This window comes from Colobus angolensis, unplaced genomic scaffold (assembly GCF_000951035.1).
Source record: "Colobus angolensis palliatus isolate OR3802 unplaced genomic scaffold, Cang.pa_1.0 Scaffold418, whole genome shotgun sequence".
Lineage (NCBI taxonomy): Eukaryota > Metazoa > Chordata > Mammalia > Primates > Cercopithecidae > Colobus > Colobus angolensis.
In genome coordinates, this window is record NW_012117577.1 from 868,619 (window position 1) to 889,272 (window position 20,654).

General features: G+C 38.5%; 1 long non-coding RNA gene across 1 annotated transcript in view; it reads right to left on the reverse strand.

The window, feature by feature from the left end:
• LOC105522060 overlaps nt 1-17,976 on the reverse strand; it is a 72,685-nt gene extending 54,709 nt beyond the window's left edge. The window contains exon 1 of the long non-coding RNA XR_001003378.1: nt 17,908-17,976. This is a non-coding gene — a long non-coding RNA (uncharacterized LOC105522060). The remainder of the gene's footprint in view (nt 1-17,907) is intronic.
• Nucleotides 17,977-20,654: the final 2,678 nt, after the last annotated feature.

Below are 20,654 nucleotides of genomic sequence, written 5' to 3' on the forward strand. Positions count from 1 at the left end.
TTGTTTTTCCATTATCACTTTTTTCAAGAAATTTTTAAGTTTCCTTCTTAATTGCTTCATTGACCCACTGGTCATTCAGGAGCATATTGTTTAATTTCCATGTGTTTGCATAGATTCCAAGGTATTTCTCCTTCATGATTGAGGGATATTTTTTCCAGATATATTATTCTTGTGTAAAAAATTTTTCCTTCAGCACTTTAAATAAATCATGCCACTCTCTCCTGGCCTGTAAAGTTTCCAATGAAAAGCCTGCTGCCAGACATATTGGAGTTTCATGTATGTTATTTGTTTCTTTTCTTTTGCTGCTTTTAGGATCTTTCTTTATCCTTGACATTTAGAAGTTTGATTATTAAATGTCTTGAGGTAGTCTTATTTGGGTTAAATCTGCTTGGTGTCCTATAACATTCTTCTACTTGAATATCAGTATCTTTCTCTCGCTTTGGGAAGTTATTCATTATTATCCCTTTGAATAAACTTCTTACCTCTCTGTCTTTCTCTACTTCCTTTTTAAGGCCAAGAACTCATAGGTTTGCCCTTTTGAGGCTATTTTCTAGTTCTTGTAGGCATGCTTCATAGTTTTTATTCTTTTTTCTTTTGTCCCCTCCAAATGTGTGTTTTGAAATAGCCTGTCTTCAAGTTCACTAATTCTTTCTTCTGTTTGATCAGTTCTGTTGTTAAGGTACTCTGATGCATTCTTCAGTATGTCTAGTGTAATTTTCAGTTCCAGAATTTCTGCTTGATTCTTTTTGATTATTTCAATCTCTTTGTTAAATTTAACTGATAGGATTCTGAATTCCTTCTCTATGTTATCTTGAATTTCATTGAGCATCCTCAAACAGCTTTTGAGTCATCTGTCTGAAAGGTCACATATCTGTCTCTCTAGGATCAGTTACCGGTGCTTTATTGAGTTCACGTGGTGAGGTCATATTTTCCTGGATGGTCTCCATGCTTGTGAATGTTTGTCAGTGTCTGAGTATTGAAGAGTTATTGAAAAGTTACATTATTAAAAGACTTCAGGGAAAAGAAGTTTTTGTTTAGTAATTCCATGGGAGAAAATTGGATTGAAGAAACCTAGAAAAATGTAGGATCCAGTTCAGTCTACAGGTTGATAATAAAACTTGAAAACATATTTCAGACTATAAGCCAATAACAAGTATATTGTATTCATCTCAATTTTTGCCAAATGTAATCAGATTAAGACTAATTTGCTCTAAATAAATTTAATTTTACTAGATTTGGTCTTATAATTTACACAAGTATAATAATAATAGTGATTAGATTTCATATTGGACTTAGAAAAATTTTCAAGGCTAGGAAGACAAATCAAGCTGGGCTTTAGGTTTTATCTGTAGTACCTATAAACTGTTTTTTGGTTTTTAAAAATCTTTTTTGTGATTATAATTTACATACCATAAAATTAACTAGTTTAAAGTATACAATTCCATAGCACAGTATCTACAAACAACTTTAAATAGAACAACCTAGTTAAATCTTGCCACTATTTTAAATTATATATTGTTATAAAGAAAATATTTATATTGAACTTATATAAATAAATATATGGTCATAAAATAAATATAGCCACAAATAGTTTTTGAATTTTGAAGGGACCAGATAGAGAGAAAAAACAAATATTTTAATTCTGTTCACCGTATATGTTACCAAATTGTTGTACACTGGAGGGACCTTATGAGTTTCCTCAAATCTAAAAAATAAAGAACCATAATTCATCAAAGAACCATAAATATGTTAAATGAACATTATAAAAATCATATTACTTTATCAGTTTAGTCCATATAATTAATTCTTGCTTTGTCTGATCTTGGTTAGCAGTTTCATGAATTCCTCAATGTTTTTTAATAAGCGTTTTGGACATTTTTACTTCATGCATTGATTTTAAAGTCATCAGAAACTGTATTCAAAAGTACTTGTTAGAGTATTTTCTATGAATCTGATTGGAGATGCCTTTAGAGAAAAATCAAAACTGTAAATGACAAAAACTTAAAATAGCCACGGTTAAAAATGTGATGAGAATTCTTTGTAGCTAACACAAAGAAATTTAGTCACTTCTACCGTATTTTAAGATGGCCAGAATTATGACTGACAGTATCACAGAAGGACTATCAGACCTTTATAAATATTAAATAATTTTTAAAACATCAACACATCTGCATAATTAAATTTTAAGAAAGATTTAGCATCACCAATTAGAGATGATTCAATTTTTCTAAGTAATCAAAAACCTAATAAGGACAGCAGAAAACACAAGAAAAGCACGAGAAACTATATGAATAAAACAAAAAAAATCCTGTTTCTTGGGCTTATTACTTAAAACATTAAAAAGCAACCACACACACACACACACACACACACAGATCTCCTGCAGTATTAGTGCTTCTCTTTATTGGAAGGCCATTTACATAACCTCGAAGTGGAAGTCTGTTGAAAAGGTACTTCAATTAAATTGTATACTGAAAGAGTATATGTCCATGATTATGAGTGTACACCATATTATAAAATAACAATGTAAACAAGAGAACCATTACCTTGAGCAGGGGAATCTATAGCTTTGAGAAAAAGTAAAAGCAAGTAAAATTGTCTGGTTACATAGAACAATTTAGAGGCATCAAGAAAAGCAAAGAGTGTAGAATCAAGTTATAATGGAAGAAATATTGTTTTCTTAGTCCTTTAAGACAAACTTTCTCAGTGTTAGGCCACGGTAGCACAAAAGCTACAGAAATGGATGAAAAAGCTAAGGAAGAGAGTAACCACTCTAGTTAAGCAAAAATATGTACCTTTTCAAGGAGATAAGGAAGAAAAGCAGAAAGCAATGATGCATGACCTGTGAATCACATGTAGTGAGACGCAGTAAAAAGCCAAACCCTAGGCATGTGAATCTGAAGGGCTTTAAGAGGAAAAGTCTACTCAAAAAATGTAATTATCATTTTAAGTGAAAACAGCACTTCCAACTTGAAATTAGGTAGAAGCTGTAAAACAAGAAAAGCTGTAGGTCAGAAGATGGTTGAAAATTTAAAGAAATGGATTTGAGAATTAAAATCCAAACCTCTTGCAATTTATTTTTTACTAAGAGTAGATCAACATTCTAGGAAAACCTTGTTGCTTCAAACACAGAGAATCAGATTCTGGTCCTGTATCAGTGCACCCCTGACATTAATGCTCAGTTCTTAGAAAAACGTATAATCAATTCCCTTCTAATCCCAGCCAACCCAATTACACACAAAATTCTCTTTACAAGATTTATAAACCCCCCATGACTTGTTTATACTTTTCATCATTCTCTTAAATCCCAATCTTTGTCCTATATTGTAACAGTTCATAAATTAGAACTGTATAGGTCTAGAAGATTTCTTAGTAAAAAGAAAATATTTTCTCTTATCTATCAGAATGGCCAAACCGCAAGCTCGTGAGAGAATTCAATCAGTGGTATTCTTAGGACTCACCTGATTCTAAAACTCTGGTAGTGATTTACTGGATACTCCCATAAAGACAGAGTTTCAGATGAAATGTCCATTTACATTTGGACTTTTTGGTAGAGTATAAGCAGTGTGAAAGGAAAAAAACCTGGAACCCCAATTAACTATGCCAAAAGGAAAGAATTAAGCCAAAAGCTGTCACGCAAAAAAACTGCCTTTCCTATTGTTCCTAGGCAGATAGCTACAGATAAAAGGTTAAATATCTCCACAGGTAGCTACTCTATGTTCACCTTGATTTGCTTTCCAGGAAACCAGGGCGAGTATTAAATGACCAGCGAGTAGGCAAGGCTAGGAGCAAAACTGCACATTTATTTTTGGTCCCCCAGCTTCAGGAAAGAAGGTGTGGGGGAGGGGTGAGGTCCGCCGGTCTCCGGCAGGGGAGGCCGGGGGAGTCACCCGGTGGACCTCTCGGGGGGAGCTCCTACAGTCCCCACAGGAGTGAGGGCTGAGGAAGTGCCCACAGCGCGCCCGCTGGGAGCGGCTTTTATGTCCTGGGCCTGGGAGTGGGAGGGCAGTGGGGGGGACATTGGCGGGTCCGGGCGGGGGCGGTAGGCGTGGCTAGGTGGGTTCCGGTTTTTCTCCGTCGGGTTGCGCCTGCGCAGTCGACCTGTGTCTTTCCCGGGCAAGGGAAAGCTGATGGTGAAGAACCCGGAACTGCGCCATCTTGCCTCCGTTGGTCCAAACACACTTAATCTTATGTAAAGTGCCGATTTACTGAGCTTGAGACTATTACATAATTCACAATTCCCCTGTCTGCTTCTTTTCTCTTACAACATGTGGATTACGGTGCCCCTCCTCTTTTCTCTCCAGCCTGCTTTTCCCCTTTAAATACTGAAGCCCTCAGAATCATCTTTGGAGAAAGGCACAAACCACAGACTGTTTCTGTGATGTCATGTTCTTTTCTTCCAGGCATGTCCTTAACCTTGGCAAAATAAACTTCTAAATTGATTGAGACCTGTCTCAGATACTTTTTGGTTTAGAACAGACAGGCATTTATTAACACTTCCACCTTGTTTCTGAGTTATTCCCAAACAAAACCACCAATAGAGTTAGAACAGCTAAAAAGGTTTTGAGTGATTTTTGTTTCACATGCGTATAAGGTGAGGCTCAGTTACAAGAATTTTGGTGCCAGAGTCATCCTGGAAGTAAGTGGAGCAGGACCCCTCAGGGGAGCCAGGAGATTTAAGGTGATGGCACTTCTTGCCGACTTGGTCCCCCAAACATTTGATTAATCTAAAACGTGGTAGTCACTACAGTCTTACAACTAAAGGATTTGGCCTTTGTTATTAAAAATCAGAATAAATTATGGAGATATCTAAAAGGAAAGGTGCAAAGTAACATTTATCAGTTCCATTATCAAAAAAAGAAAAAAAAGATCTGAGTGTTTGAAATTCTAGATTACAAGTCAGCCCACTTTCTTTTGCACAGCATTACTTCTTTTCCTAAATGACAACATTTCATCTGTAAGACACCCTTAGGTCTCTCAATTGCTCATTACAATATAAATCCTCTGTGGTGTAAGAGACAGTACATTCTGAACTGAGAGATACTCCACTTTGTCACTTTGCCTGCTCCCAGTAATCTCTGGTCTGCCTCAGCTCCACATGTGAATGACAGGAAAGACAAAGGCAAGCCAGGGGATTGAATGGGAAGTACAGCTAAATAGTTGTGTTATTTGTCTTCACTTTATGTCCAGGGTTAACAGAAAATGTAGCTGTCCTATGTCTTGGATTTAACTCTTTTCACAACTGAAGTGTTCCTTCACTCCATAATCCACTTTCCTACACTGACTGCTTATTTATCCTTCTGTCCCCTTTGATGACAACGCAGCTCAGAGGAGAATGGTCAAGAGTGCTCTGAAGGAAAACAGTCAAGAATACCCTGGAGGCAAATGGTCGAGATCTTTCTAAGGTGGAAGTAGGATCAGCTATAAGTAATACTGGCTCCTCCACAACTGGCTGAAGATGAAAAAGAGAAACTACCCCATAAGATTCACAGGTGTACTTTGGGAGGCTAAGGCGGGCGGATCACCTGAGGTCGGGAGTTCAAGACCAGCCTGGCCAACATGGTGAAACCCCATCTGTACTAAAAATACAAAAATTAGCTGGGCATGGTGGTGGGCGCCTGTAATCCCAGCTACACAGGAGGCTGAGGCAGGAGAATCGCTTGAACCTGGGAGGCAGAGGTTGCAGTGAGCTGAGATCACACCACTGCACTCCAGCCTGGGCAACAGAGCAAGACTCCATCTCAAAAAAAAAAGATTCATAGGTAGAGGATGGCAGAGGAGTGGAGGAAGCTCTTGTGTGTATTGGTTGTGATGGGCTGAATAGGTGGCACATTCTAACTTTCTGTAGGTAGGCAACACAGTCCAAGAGGTGCCCATCTACTGAGTTAGACAAAGCAGCAGGTTCCTCTAGCCCCTAGCTGTGTGAAAAACAAGCAATCTCATGATTCATGATGGTTCAGTGATTTGGTAGTTTGGACCCACATTCGGGCCACACAGTGGCTAGCATGAAGAAAACAAATCCAGCCCAGGGGAGGGAACCAACCAATTAGTAGGCAAGATCAGATCTGAACCTAGGCCTTGAAAAACTCCAGGAGCACTCTCCAAATTATACTCTTTGCAAATCAGCTCACATCAGCCGAACAAAGATTGAACCTAATGAAAAAAAGCAGACCAAAGGACTGGAAAGCGTAGGAGAGATGGGTTCTTGGCATTCTCTTATTCAGACATACAGGATACCAGACTTAAGACTGTTTTTGGAGACTACTGGGTCCTTTGTTGATCTAGAAAATTGAATTCAATATAAGGACTTATCAAAGTTAATAAAAAATAAGTAGGATATTCATATAATAGAGTAATAAAAATATATCATCTTATATTTCATTAGTGACTTTCATTAATTCAACAAACATTTATTTACCATTTACTATGGTTCCAAGAACTGTCCTAGACAATAAGATACAGGATGAAGAAGAAAGATAAGGTCTTCTCCCACCAGAAGCTTCTATTTTAGTGGGGAGACACCAAAATAAAAGGAAATAAGATTATTTTAGATACCAAATGCTATGAACAAAACTAAATAGATTAGTAGTATAGAGAGTGGCATTGATCAGAAGAAAAATGAAATTGAGTAGTTAGGGAAAAGTTATTTGAGGAAGCAACACTTGAGTTGAGACCTGAATGAGAAGAAGATATCAGCAATTTAAGATCTGAAGAAAGAGCACTGTAGGCAGAGAAAACAGCAAGTGTAAATCCGAGATTAGAGTAAACCTGGTGAATTTGAGGCACAGAAAGAATTCAGGGGTATCTGTAGTGTAGTCAGAGAAAGGGTAGGTGGCAGCCACAGAGGTCAGAGAAGTTAACATCTCATTATATAGCTTCATGTCCAATTTAATTAAGAAGTTATACTTTATCCTAAATTCTTAGCAGAAAATTTTAAGCAAAGATGTAACATAGTCTGATTTATGTTTTGAAAATATCACTCTGTCTATAGCATAGAGAATAAAGTCATTAGGAACCGTTATAAGAATCTAAAAATGACTTAGAAGGAATTTATTAGTCCATGTTACTGAAAGTTCAAAGGAAGAAAGGGCTTTAGGCATGATTTAGTTGGGGATTTTACTCCACTTCTCTGAGATTCCACTGGCTTTGCCTCCTACTTGGTGGCTTCTTTCTCAGGCTATCTGGGCAAAATGGCTACCAGTCTGTATACCACATCATGCTTTCTCCTTCACATCCAGAAGGAGAGAACAAGACGGCTCCCTCTATCCATTTGACAAATGCCCTAAGATTTGCACAATTGAACCACCTTGAACCAATCCTTTGGCCAGATAAATATCAGGAGCTGCTTGGGTTAGTCCTGGGCTGTCTGAACCGATTGCTACAACAACAGCACATGGATTTTCCTGATAGGCTTTAAGTCTTCAGGGTATTCCCTAGAGATGGTAGTGGGGTCAATCCCACACAAACCACACAGCTGCCACAATACAGAGAGTTGACTGGAGGCTGTCAACACAATCACCATGTCTACTACAGGGAGAAATGGCAAAAAAAAAAAAAAGGCAGAATCAGATAGAATACTTTTGACACAGTTGTCCATTTACAAGATAAGAGTGGGCCAGGCACGGTGGCTCATACCTATATTCCCAGCACTTTGGGAGGCCGAGGCAGGTGAATCACCTGAGGTCAGGAGTTCAAGACCAGCCTGGCCAACATAGCAAAAACCCATCTCTACTAAAAACACAAAAAATTAGCCAGGCATGGTGGCAGGCACCTGTAATCCCAGCTACTTGGGAAGCTGAGGCAGGAGAATTGCTTGAACCTGGGAGCTAGAGGTTGCAGTGAGCAGAGATCACACCATTGCACTCTAGCCTGTATCAAAAAAAAAAAAATTTAAAAAAAAGTAATGATTTCACCTGGGATGGTGGCAGTGGAGGTGGAAGAAGTGAATAGACAATATATTTTGAAGGCAGAGACAAGAAGACTTACGGCTAGATTGGGACTTGGGAGTTTATGCTACATTTTTAAGTATGATAAAACAGGTTAGAAAACACTGTATCTCTCCCACATCTACTCCAGTTCCTCTTTCAGACCAAATAAAGATCAGGAGAGCAATGAATGGCAAGCCTAGGTTCCAGTCTACTGACACCAGAGAACAAGCTTCTGCACTTGCCAGCCTAAGTCCCTTCTAGGCAGCAGTGTAAACAGACAAGTCAGGCATGAAAAACTTAACAATTGGCACTTCTATCTTTAAAACAAAGGAAAAATAGAATGTGGGTTTTACTCAGACATTCTTGATCACGCAGCCTCAATTCAGCCGTATTATACACAGCACAGGTTATTTTCCTCATGACCTAGGTCTCTGTCTGAGCCACAGACTCCTTTGATTTTCCTCCTCCAGCCCCATCCCACTATGTTACCATTACAAGACTGAAGCCTGAATAAATTAATTACATTCCACATGCCAAGCTCCTTGCTGGAGTTTTCATACATTGTCTCATTAATTTGAATACTGCCTCTATAAGTGTTATCTCCTTTCCAAAAACGAGGAAATTCAAGGTGTGTGGGCTGTCCATTTTGAGCAAAGTAAACTATTTTCTAAAAGCCCCCTGTGTGTTGCTTCACACATTCTATGTTACACAACTGACTAACAATACTAAGGTTGTTACACAAGTAAGAAAAATAAGACTTGAAAAGATTCAGCATTGTGTACCACACACCAAATTAAATATTGATATGCTTTGGCTCTGTGTCCTCACCGAAATCTCATATTGAATTGTAGTCTCCAATGTTAGGGGAGGGACCTGGTGGGAGGTGACTGGATCATGAGGGTAGATTTCCTTGTTGCTGTTCTCATGATAGCCAGTGAGTTCTCAAGAGATCTGATTGTCTGAAAGTGTGTAACACCTCCCGCTTCTTTCTTCTTCCTGCTCAAGCCATGTAGAACGTGCTTCCTTCCTCTTCGCTTTCTGCCATGATTGTGTTTCCTGGGGCCTCCCCGGCCATACCTCCTCTACAGCTGGTGAAACTGGGAGCCAATTAAACTCCTTTTCTTTATAAATTACCCAGTCTCAGGTATGTCTTTATAACAGCATGAGAACGGACTAACACAAAGGTGGAGTCAAAATTCCAGCCCTGCTGTTTTATTGGTTTTTGGAGTCTTTCCATCACCTCATAATGTTTTCTGGGTGGGGATGCACACCACTAAGTTGGACGGGAAAATACTGAACTGGGCTTTGGTGGATGTAGAGAGAGTGAGAAAACTCCTTTAAGCAGCCAATAGAGCAGCCCTCTTTCCTGACTTCAAAGTGTTCCAGGCCACTCTTGGGAGAGGTTCTGACCCTAGTGAATAAACTTTCATCCTTTCTCCATCCTGGATGTGAGTCATATACAAACATATGAGCTGAAGAGACAGGTAATAGTAGTAATAACACATTTTTTTTTTACTTTCATACACATTCATTTTCTCATTTGATTTTTCAGCAACTCTGAGGGATAAACATAGTGAATATTTTTACTCATTCTCTACTTATGAGGAAACTACATCTCATAGAGGTGAAGGGACTGATTCAACACTGTTTGGTGCCAGAAGGGATACATTTTATCTAAATGTATGAAAATATATGCTACAGTAAGACTTCCACATAAACAAATAAATTGAGTAATTTTAATTTTTTTCCTCCTCTAACAACAGCATAATAGGTTGGGTAGTTACTTCATGAGCAGTGTTTTAGAGAAGGATGCACATGTAAGTGGCATTATAATTATCATAAAAACCATCTAAAAATCCCCAGATTTCCCATCTGCAGATGACATTGGAGGAGGCAGCGATTTGGTGTGGATGGCTCTGAATGCTAATGTAGTTATTGTTTTCTACTCCTGTGTACATCCTGGGACCCACCAGCCCAGCACGGATGTGCCGGGGGTGCTGTGTGAGCCGCACACTCCCGCTGTCTTTCAAGGGCAGCCTTAAGGTCACAGTATCCTCCCTCAGGCTGGCACGGCTTTTCTTCTCACCCTGCAGGGCCCCACACTGTCATCTGTCAAGAGCTTCCTCCACATTTCAATGCAGATGAAATTCACTCAGACCATGTGTGACATCAATTTGAAAATAGCAATATGCACGGAACAAATTTGAGTTCATTTGTGCAAAAGGCATTTATTGAGTGCCTACCATTTTCTGTACAAATTCTGAAAGAAGACTTAAGGCCATGGATAATGAATCATTTATAATAGTATCATATATATGTGTGTGTGTATAACATATATATGTATAATATTTAATACATACCAAAAAGTGGAAAGTGAAAGAACATGTATCAGCATGTTTCTCTTATTTATACTATTAGAAAACATCTTCCAAAGCAGGAGCCATATTTGCTATCTTTTCTTCATCTATTCTCAGCACCTAGTAACTGCTATTCATTGATTCAATGCAACAAATCAGTCTGTTTTAATGAAAGGAGAATCAATTTACATTGGTGCCTATGCCTGCTTTATTCCCTGCCCCCCCCCAAAATGCAGAGTTAATTTCCTAGCAAGAGTGTATAGAAAAATGGAATAAAATTTAAAATACCTCTTTATCACACTATTTTGTTGTTTATTAGCACAAATGATAATTAACATGTGGTAGCAGGTCATTTAACTTTAAATGTACTCACATATAACGTATGTGGAAAACCTAAATTAAAATCATGCCTTAAATGTGTAAAATATTTCTTTTCAAATGTAGTTATTGTGCTTCAGAAATTGCTTGATGGAAATTTTACCTAATATTTTTGAGAAGGAGTAATTATCAATGAATTCTAAATGATTACTTCTTCAGTGAAATGGCTGAATTTTTTCCTTGACTATATGGAAAGGAGCCCCTAAGTCTTGTATGTTAAATGAAATCCCTCCTCATTCTCTGACTAGCATTTTTGCCTAAAAGCCCATCTCCCTAAATCATCCTTGTCTAGTAAAAGGGAACTTGGCCACATGTTCTTAATTCACTTTATAACATTTTAAAAACTAAAGAGTAGACAAAAGGCCAGTCTGCAAGACTTGTCGAAAAAGCCAGGGATGTGAAAAATGAACAATACAAGGCAGGGACTGTTCTAGATTAAAAGAGCTAAAAGAGACACAGACAAATGCAATGCCTGAAAACTTCATTGGATACAGGTTTAAAGCAGCTAAAAATAATATCTGGGTGACAATCAGGAAAATTTAAGTGCATGTTTGACAGTATAAAATTATTAATTTTCTGAAGTGAAAGAAACATGGGTGTTACCTATATTCTTCTTTCAATTTTTTGTTAGATTTTAAAAGCTTCAAAAGAAAAATATTGAGGCTATAGGAACCCCAAAAGGAGGGAGCAGCTGTGAGAGATGGATGAGGCGCTCTGCTCTGCACCTGGGTTTCCATGACGCAGCACCTGTTTAGGGTTCACCCAGGTGTTAAAGGCCCACGTGCCGCTGACAGGAAAAGCACTCATGTCAAGCTTTGCTACTGCTTACCTTTCATTAGCAGTAGCACCACTGAACACTCTGCAGGACAAAACGTACATTCATTTATTCATCTCTTCAATAAACCTGTATTAAACATTCCCATGCTAGATAATGAAGGTACAACAATGAATAAGAAACTGTTGCCTGTCTGCAGGCTGCTCAAGGATATCTATATGTTAAGTGGCCACAGAATTTATCCACGTGAAAGCGTGTTTGAGAGTGAAAGAGAATATGTTAACACAATCATGAAAATCACATAATTAAAATATTTATTGAGCAACAAATTGTGTTTTTACTATATTGGTCCTATTGTATTACATTGGTAGTTCTATTAAAAACTTGTAAAAAATAAAATTACTTCTAAAAATTGAAAATAACATATATTCTTGCACCTTAAATAATTTTTAGAATTATTTTGTTATATTGACTACCTGAATGCTTTAAAAATGAAATAAACAAAACAATGACTATAGTGCATATTCAGTTGCTTAGCTGCATCTGTCTCTGTTACTAGTATCTTCTGGAAGAGTGCATTTTTTTCAATAGACATCTTATTATTTTTAATTTGTTCATCAAATTGTAATGTGCAAAGTGTTATTTTGGTGGTTAATACATTTGAAATTGTTGACACCCGCAATTGACACTTCTCTACTTTTTTTTATTGGATAATATGTTCTCTCCATAGGCACTGAAGTTCCTGGCAAACTCAGAGCCAGTTACGAAGAATAGTTTCAATTCTAATTTCTTCTAATTGAGATGTATGAATGTTTTACCCCAATACTGTCACAAGCAATGCTTTTTGCTTTCCTTCAGAGTAAAATTTCTTTGACAAATTATTTTGTATGAAAAAAACAACTTGTGAAAAAACATAGCCTGAATTTATATACTTTTGAATTTTTTGCCAAATATAAGTCCTGCAAAAATCTAAGCATTCTCAATATCTTTCAATTCCAGATGTCAATATAAATTATCCAATTAAAAATTGGCACTCCATCAAAATATTCTTTCTACAAGCCAAGATACTCAAAATTGATTCCTATAAAGACTGTTTGAGTTCCCCATAATTTCTTCAGTTTCTCCTTGGTTTTGTAGAAATAAGAAGTTTTTTGGTTTTTGTTTTTGAGACAGGGTCTCACTGTTACCCAGCCTGGAATGCAGTGATGTGATCCAGGCTTGCTGCAGCCTTGACCTCCTAGGCTCAAGTGATCCTCCCACCTTAGCTGCCTGAATAGCTGGGACCACAGGTGTGCACCACCACGCCTGGGTAATTTTAAAAATTTTTTGGTAGAGATGGCATCTCCTTCTGTTGCTCAGGTTGGTCTCCAACTCCTGGGCTCAAGTGATCCTTCCACCTTGGCCTCCCAAAATTCTGGGATTAATACATGTAACATTTTCCATATTACAGGCTTTCTTTTTTAAACCAACTTTTTCTTTTAGAATAATTTTAGAGTTACAAAAAAACTTTAAAAGTAGTGCAGAGAATTCCTGCATATCCTTCACCCTGTTTCTCCTTTTGTTAACATCATGCTTTAACCATGGTACACTTTTCATAACTAAGAAATCGACTTTGGTACGTTGCTATTAACTAAACTCCACCCTTTATTCTAATTTCATTAGTTTTTCCCTAATGTCATTTTTCTGTTCCACGACCTCATCCAGGATACCTCATTACATTTAGTCGTCATATCTCCTTAGTCTCATCTTAGTCTGTCTTTGTTTTTGTTTTTGATGACCTTGAAAGTTTTGAAGAGTACTGGTCAGATATGCTATAAAATGTTCTTCAGTTTTTGTTTGATGTTTTTCCTATGATGCACTGGAGTTATGGATTTGGGAGAATACCACAAAGGTGAAATGCCTTTCTCATCACATGATGTCAACATACCATAGCACTAGTGATGTTAACCATGATCACTTGCTTAAGGTAGTGTTTGCCAGGTTTCTCTACAATAAAGTTATTCTTTTTCTTCCTTTTCATGCTCTATTTTTAGAAGAAAATCACGAAGCCCAGTCCATACTCAAGGAGGAGGAAATTATACTTCCATTCCAGGGGAATTCTATGTATATATTCAGTGCAGATTCATGTATAATCATACTATGCTTTCAGTTATAATCCAACATTATTGTTATTTTGTTTGTCAAATTATTCCAATGTGGCCACTGGGAGCTCTTTCAGGTTGGCTCTTTTGTCCCTTTGGCGTGCCTTTATCCTTTGTTTTAGGGGTTCTTCCTTGCTTCCTGGGGCTACAAATGCTTCAAGCAAATCTTATATTTTCCCTGTTCCAATCCTAACTGAAACTGAGAGTTGCTGACATCAACCATTTCTCTAAGGATCCCTGGTTGCTTTTATTGGAGAATGATATTTAAAAAAGCAACATCTGGGATCTGGGTGCAGGCTTTCTTTATAATAATTTCAACTCAATAAATGCTGCCAAAGCTGACTTTTTGACATTACATTCACAGAACAGTTTAATGATTGATAGATTTACAGGTGACTTTTTAATATACTAAAAGGTTAAAAAGCTCATTTACAAAAAGTTGAACGCTGTTGTAGAGCACTAACATCTATTTGCAAAGTAGTTCTTCAAAGGCTAAAACACTTGTAAATTCAATTGATGATGGGAAGAAAAGAGATAAAGTGCGATTTGCCACGTCAAAGCTTGTTTTATGATTCAACATCAACTTCATCGCAAATATTTTATGACATTAACCATGTGAGATATGTTAAATTCTTAAAACTGCGACAACTACAGACTGTATTTTAACAGATATGATATCATAGTTTGTTTGAACACAATTATGGTTTACCTGTACATGACAAACAGCTTTGAATTTATTTCTTCTCCATAGATGTTTATATTAATACAAATGTTATATTTACCACAAAGCCTTGCTCCACCAAAATTTAAATTCACATCATTACCACAAAACAGATAGTTTCTCTTTAATGTTAAACATTTTATCTAAGTTTCCAATAGCTTCAGAAAGTTGTCATTTGTTTCACTTTTCCAGAATGCATTTCCAAAACTTTATGCTTAGGAGTTTATGCTGAATAATATGAAAAACCAAAAATGAATTTAAGCAAATCAGATCTTCCTGTTTGAAATTCCCTCTTGCAGGAGTTTGGAGAATTGGTTTGTTGGGAGAAGGAATGAGCAACTTATTCAGTAATTTATGGGGGAAAATGAAGACAGCCTGAGCTAAGGCAGTGGTTATGGAGATGGAGAAGTGAGCTGTCTCAGTAGATGTAAAGGTACTACATTTAACTGAATTTGGTACCTACATAGATGTGTGAAGTGAGAGAGAGGAAGGAGTAAAGCATGACTTCTAGGTTTCCAATTTGATAACTAGGTGGTTAACAGAACCATTAATGAGATGAAGAATAAAGGATGAGAAGACTTGGTAAAAGACTGTAATCTCAGCACTTTGGGAGGCCGAGGTGGGCAGATCACTTGAGGCCAGGGGTTCGAGACCAGCCTGGCCAACATGACAAAACCCCATCTTTACAAAAAAATACAAAAGTTAGCAGGGTGTACTAGTGCACTCCTGTAATCCCAGCTACTCGGGAGGCTGAGGCACAAGGATCACTTGAACCCAGGAGGCAGAGGTTGCAGTGAGCTGAGATCATGCCACTGCACTCCAGCCTGGGCAACAGAGTGAGTAAAAAAATAAAATAAAATAAAAAACTTGGTAGAAGACATAAAGGAATGAGGAGTTCAGGTTTAGACAAGCTGTCTAGAGATATTGTTTCGGGAGTATATTCTTTAGTATATAATTGATAATTAAAGCCATAAAAGAGGTCACATGGGGTTGTATAGAGAGAAAATAAGTCTAAGGAAGAATTCCAGCAACATTTAAAGGGTTGTCAAAGGAGCCTGGGAAAGAATGAGCCAATACACAGAGAGGAAACATCTCTGAATGAGAAAAAAAAAAAAAAGAAGGTATTTGTGTCCCATCTGAATGCCTGCCAAAGGATAACCTCTGCAGAGGAGAATTTTAATAATCAAGTAGATAGAATGAGCTGTCCTGTGGATACCAGTCAGTCTCTTTCTTTCCTGCCACTTCTTTCATTGGCCAATGGGCTCATTAACAAAGTGGTCCTGATGACAGAGATGATGGTTATGCATGAACTCAGCAACATGGACTTCTACTCACCAAAGTCAACTTGGATATGGCCACAGTTGAGTGCCCAGTCTGCCAGCAGCAGAAACCAACACTGAACACCAATATGACACCATTCCCCATGGTTATCATCCAGCTACCTGGTGGCAAGTTGATTACACTGAACCACTTCCATCATGGAAGGGGCAGTGTTTTGTCCATACTAAAATAGAAACTTAGTTTGGATACAAACTTGCCTTTCTTGCATGCAATGCTTCTCTGCCAAAACTGTCATCTGTGGATTTACAGAATGCCTTATCCACCATCATGGTTTTCCACACAGCATTGTTTCTGATCAAGAAACTCACTTTACAGCAAAAGAGGTGCAGCAATGAGCCCATGCCCTCACCAATGCAGGTGGACATTATCCCATTCACTGAGGGTTTGCATAGAGCAAATAGGTGGACTAATGGTGAATTCACTCTCCCCATTTGAGCTGGGGCGTTTGTCTTCTCCTGCCCCTAGACATTGGAGCTCCTGGTTCTCTGGCCTTAGGAATTAGAACAGGAGTTACACCACCAGTTCTCCTGGTTCCCAGCTTGCAGATGCCAGACTGTGGGATTTTTCTGTCTCCATAGTCATCATATAAGCCAATTTCTATTATAAGTCTTTATATCTATCTATCTCTAATCTATCTAATCTATATATCTACCATCTACATTCTATTCATTCTGTTTCTCAGGAGAACCCTAATACAGAAGGGTTGCAGGATTGGCTGTTGAATCTGGAAAACAGGAAGAAAGAGAAGGGCTCAAGAGACTGTGATCTCTGAGAAACCACACCTTTGCGATAACAGCAAAGAGGGAGAGATAGATGTTTGTGGTCAGAGAACAGAGTTTAAGATTTATGAGGTGAAGAAGTTCAGGATAATAACCAGTTCTGGGATAGGACCTGGGTTATGTTTGACCTATGTGTGATGTCAAAGTAGAGATTATTAAAAGACACTGAGGAAATTGCCATTATTCACCTCTTTAGGTGTAACCTAACTGGGGGCCTAACCTAATATCATAAATCAGGCTAAGAAATTTATTTTAAAATTCTTATATAGCCTCTTTGTCAGTAAGCAAAGCTTACCTTAGCCCATGTGATTTACCCGAAACCCCTTGTAGGTCCTAAAATTTGAATAGAAGTTAGGAATCACATGCTCGTGTGCACGCTAATGGCTTGAGCTGGCACTGCCACCAAGTGGCCGCTAGGGAGAACTGCATTTGATACTAGCGCTGGTTCTCAATGAGGTATTTGCCGTTCTGAGATCCAACTCTCAAGCTCCGGAGCTACCAACTCTCCAGGGGAATATTTGTGGGACAGTTTTCGAGTGAAATGTGCAATCTGTCAATCCTTTGATGAAAAAGTGCTTAAAGGATGTTGCTTGATGAACGAGCTACTCTAGCATCGTCACGGTTTTTTCTTTGACAATTTGGGGAAAGTTTGTTTTCAGAATAACTGAACACTTATAAAAACAGAGACTCCAAACATTGAAAAACAGAAAAACTATGCATATTTGATGATATCATTTCTATATACAGACTTGAGTCTTCAGATCCTTGCAAATTTCTCAACAGGGAAGGACATTGCAGCATGGCAGACCACGTGAATATACACAGGGAAGCATCATAAGCATGGCCTGTCCATCGCCTTTTGCCTTTGTCTTGTGTAATGGTGCCATTTTTACTAAATATACGAGGACACTGTGTACCTTTGAAATACATATTTGAAAGACAAAAAGGTGAAATTGGTCAGGATTGAGAAGCAAAGAGTAAACCAGTGGACCCTGTTCAATATCTCCTTGACTTTATGGTGGCTCTTGATTAAAATTAAGAAAAAAAAATGGTGATTGGGAAATGAATAGCTACCTTCATTTACTAAACAAATTCCACAACTATTAATATTTATTGAGTACTTACCATCTATGTAAGGTAACATCCATAGTGCTTACCATATTCTAAGTGATGGAGACACAGTAATAAACAAAAGAGGCCAAAGGCCCTTGTAGAGCTGACATTCCAGTAGACTGAGGTAGATATTATTACCCCTGCACCACAGATAAAGAAGCTGAAGCTCAGAAATGTAGCAAGTAATTGACTGAATGAGGTATTAGGCACTGATCTGTTCTACAACAAAATCTGCACTTGTTATTTTTATAGGAACAAGGAGGTGTAATCTCTGACCCTTTGTTACACCTGAGAACTGTGCCATAATGATTATTACAGAAGGCTTTTTGACATACACAATATCATTGGCACCTGAAATCTTTCTTTAAACTTACCTTATGAGAGTCAGGTTTACTAAGTGTCTCCACATTCTTCTGTGACTCTTTAAAAAATTATACTGTTTATTACATTATATTGAAATTAACTCGTGTATGTCTATCTCTCTCATTGGATTGTGGGCTCCCTAGAGCAGAATCATATCTTATTTATCTTTATAACCAAATCAAGTTCAGGCACTGGCAAGAGTCGGAACCAGTGGTGCAGAGTTTGCAAAGACTAGCATCTTTGAAATGCCCCATTGACTAGCAGTTTCTGCCCACTTCAAACCCATTGCTGTATCTGATCAATTCTTGACAAATTCTTGTTGGCTTGAACTCGTTTGAGCTTCAGTCTGTATAGGGGGAATGGAATTGCCAATGGAAAGAGAGATAGACTAAGAAATCCCACCTTTCAAGTGGATATATTTTCTTCTGTGAGTATAATACCTCTAAACAGCCTGAAGGACAACGCTCTCTGCTACCACTTATGATCACATAGTACTTTGCATTTGATAAGTTATTTTTACACTCATCACATTTGTTTGCCTTATGAAGTGGGTGGGGCAAGTTTTACTTTCCTCATTTTATCCATAATGAAGTTGAGGCTCACAAACAATAAATTACTTCCCTCAAAGCACACAACTTACATAAGGGGCCTTTAGACTTGATTCCAATCCATACCTAGACCCATTACATAGATCTGTCTTCCCTACAGTGCTGCTACTATGAATTTTATCAATTCCACTATAAACATGTTTTATAATCTGGAATTTGTCAAACACAGTACGTCTTTGTTATTAGATAGTGGAGCTATTTTTACTCAATACACAAGGACACAATGTATCTTTGAAATAAAGAGATTAAATTCACCAACATTGAGAAACAGCAGACCAGTGAGTTCTTTTCAATTTCCCATTGAATTTATGGTGGTGCTACGCTAAAATTGAGTAAATTAGATCATTTTCTGAATAGCTATTACAGTAAAATGAAGGACATTTATAAATTATTTATAAATCATATAATTCAAAAATTATTCAAAAAGCATAAATGTAAACATTAAATGTAGGCATTTAAACATTTCACTCTCAAAGAATGAATGCATGGGAGGTGAAGGATATGAGGCTAATTTGATGGGGACATGAAATGTTAAAACCTTAGAATTCTGAGCTACTGCCCCCCAAGAAAGATATTAATGTGCACACAGGAAGTTTCATAGCACCCACATTTCTGCTCTGTTTTCAGATCTTATCTCAAAGACAAAGGGAGCAGACTATAACACTCCCATCCCTTTCCCACAGGGTGAGCAGGACAAATAGGTGGCTGCCCCATTAATCCATTACACTGGCATAAGATGCAACTAATAGTCACATCAGAAGAGTAGGCATTAATTGGGATTGTCCCAGATAAACTGAGATATCTGGGACATCTACCATATATCTACCATATAAAGGTTATATGGTAACCTTATAATAAGAGCATGCATTTCCCAGAGCATTTGGGGAGGCAATTATCCCTACAAACTCTCAAGCCAAAGTGAAACTTGTGCAAATTAATTGAGACTGAAAACCAGCCCTGGCATTTCTACCTTAGCCCAAAAAGCACTGGAGACATAGCAGAGGGTTATAGAACCTGATGCAGCAGGAGAAATACAGAGTGGATTAAGCCAAAGACAGTTCATTGAAATTTGTTTCCTCAAAGTTTCTCACATTTCCTAAGGATGGAGTTGGATATTAACATCCACTTTCTCTTTTTATATTACATATAGCTTATTATCTATAACTAGCCTTAGGGCAACTATTTAGTAGAGTACGTAGTTCTCATTCCAAATATTAAAGATGGTAGTGCACAGTGAATCTTGGTGATTGTCTGTCTTAGAACCCAAGGTAAAGCACCCTTCATGTTTTTTCAAAGAATAAAAACTGGGGGGGGGCGGAGCAAGATGGACGAATAGGAACAGCTCCAGTCTCCAGCTCCCAGCGCGAGTGACACAGAAGACAGGTGATTTCGGCATTTTCAACTGAGGTACTGGGTTTATCTCACTAGGGAGTGCCGGACAATCGGTGCTGGTCAGCTGTTGCAGCCCAACCAGCAAGAGCTGAAGCAGGGCAAGGCATCGCCTCACCTGGGAACTGAAAGGGGGAAGGGAATCCCTTTTCCTAGACAGGGGAACTGAGGCACACAACACCTAGAAAATCGGGTAACTCCCACCCCAATACTGTGCTTTAAGCAAACGGGCACACCAGGAGATTATATCCCACACCTGGCCAGGAGGGTCCCATGCCCACGGAGCCTTCCTTATTGCTAGCACAGCAGTCTGCCATCTAACTGCAAGGCAGCAGCGAGGCTGGGGGAGGGGCGCCCGCCATTGCTGAGGCTTAAGTAGGTAAACAAAGCAGCTGGGAAGCTCAAACTGGGTGGAGCTCACAGCAGCTCAAGGAGGCCTGCCAGTCTCTGTAGACTCCACCTCTGGGGACTGGGCACAGCTAAACAACAACAACAACAAAGCAGCAGAAACCTCTGCAGATGCAAACGACTCTGACAGCTTTGAAGAGAGCAGTGAGTCTCCCAACACAGAGGTTGAGATCTGAGAACGGACAGACTGCCTGCTCAAGTGGGTCCCTGACCCCTGAGTAGCCTAACTGGGAGATATCCCCCACTAGGGGCAGACTGACACCCCACAACTCACACGGTGGAGTACACCCCTGAGAGGAAGCTTCCAAAGCAAGAATCAGACAGGTACACTCGCTGTTCAGCAGTATTCTATC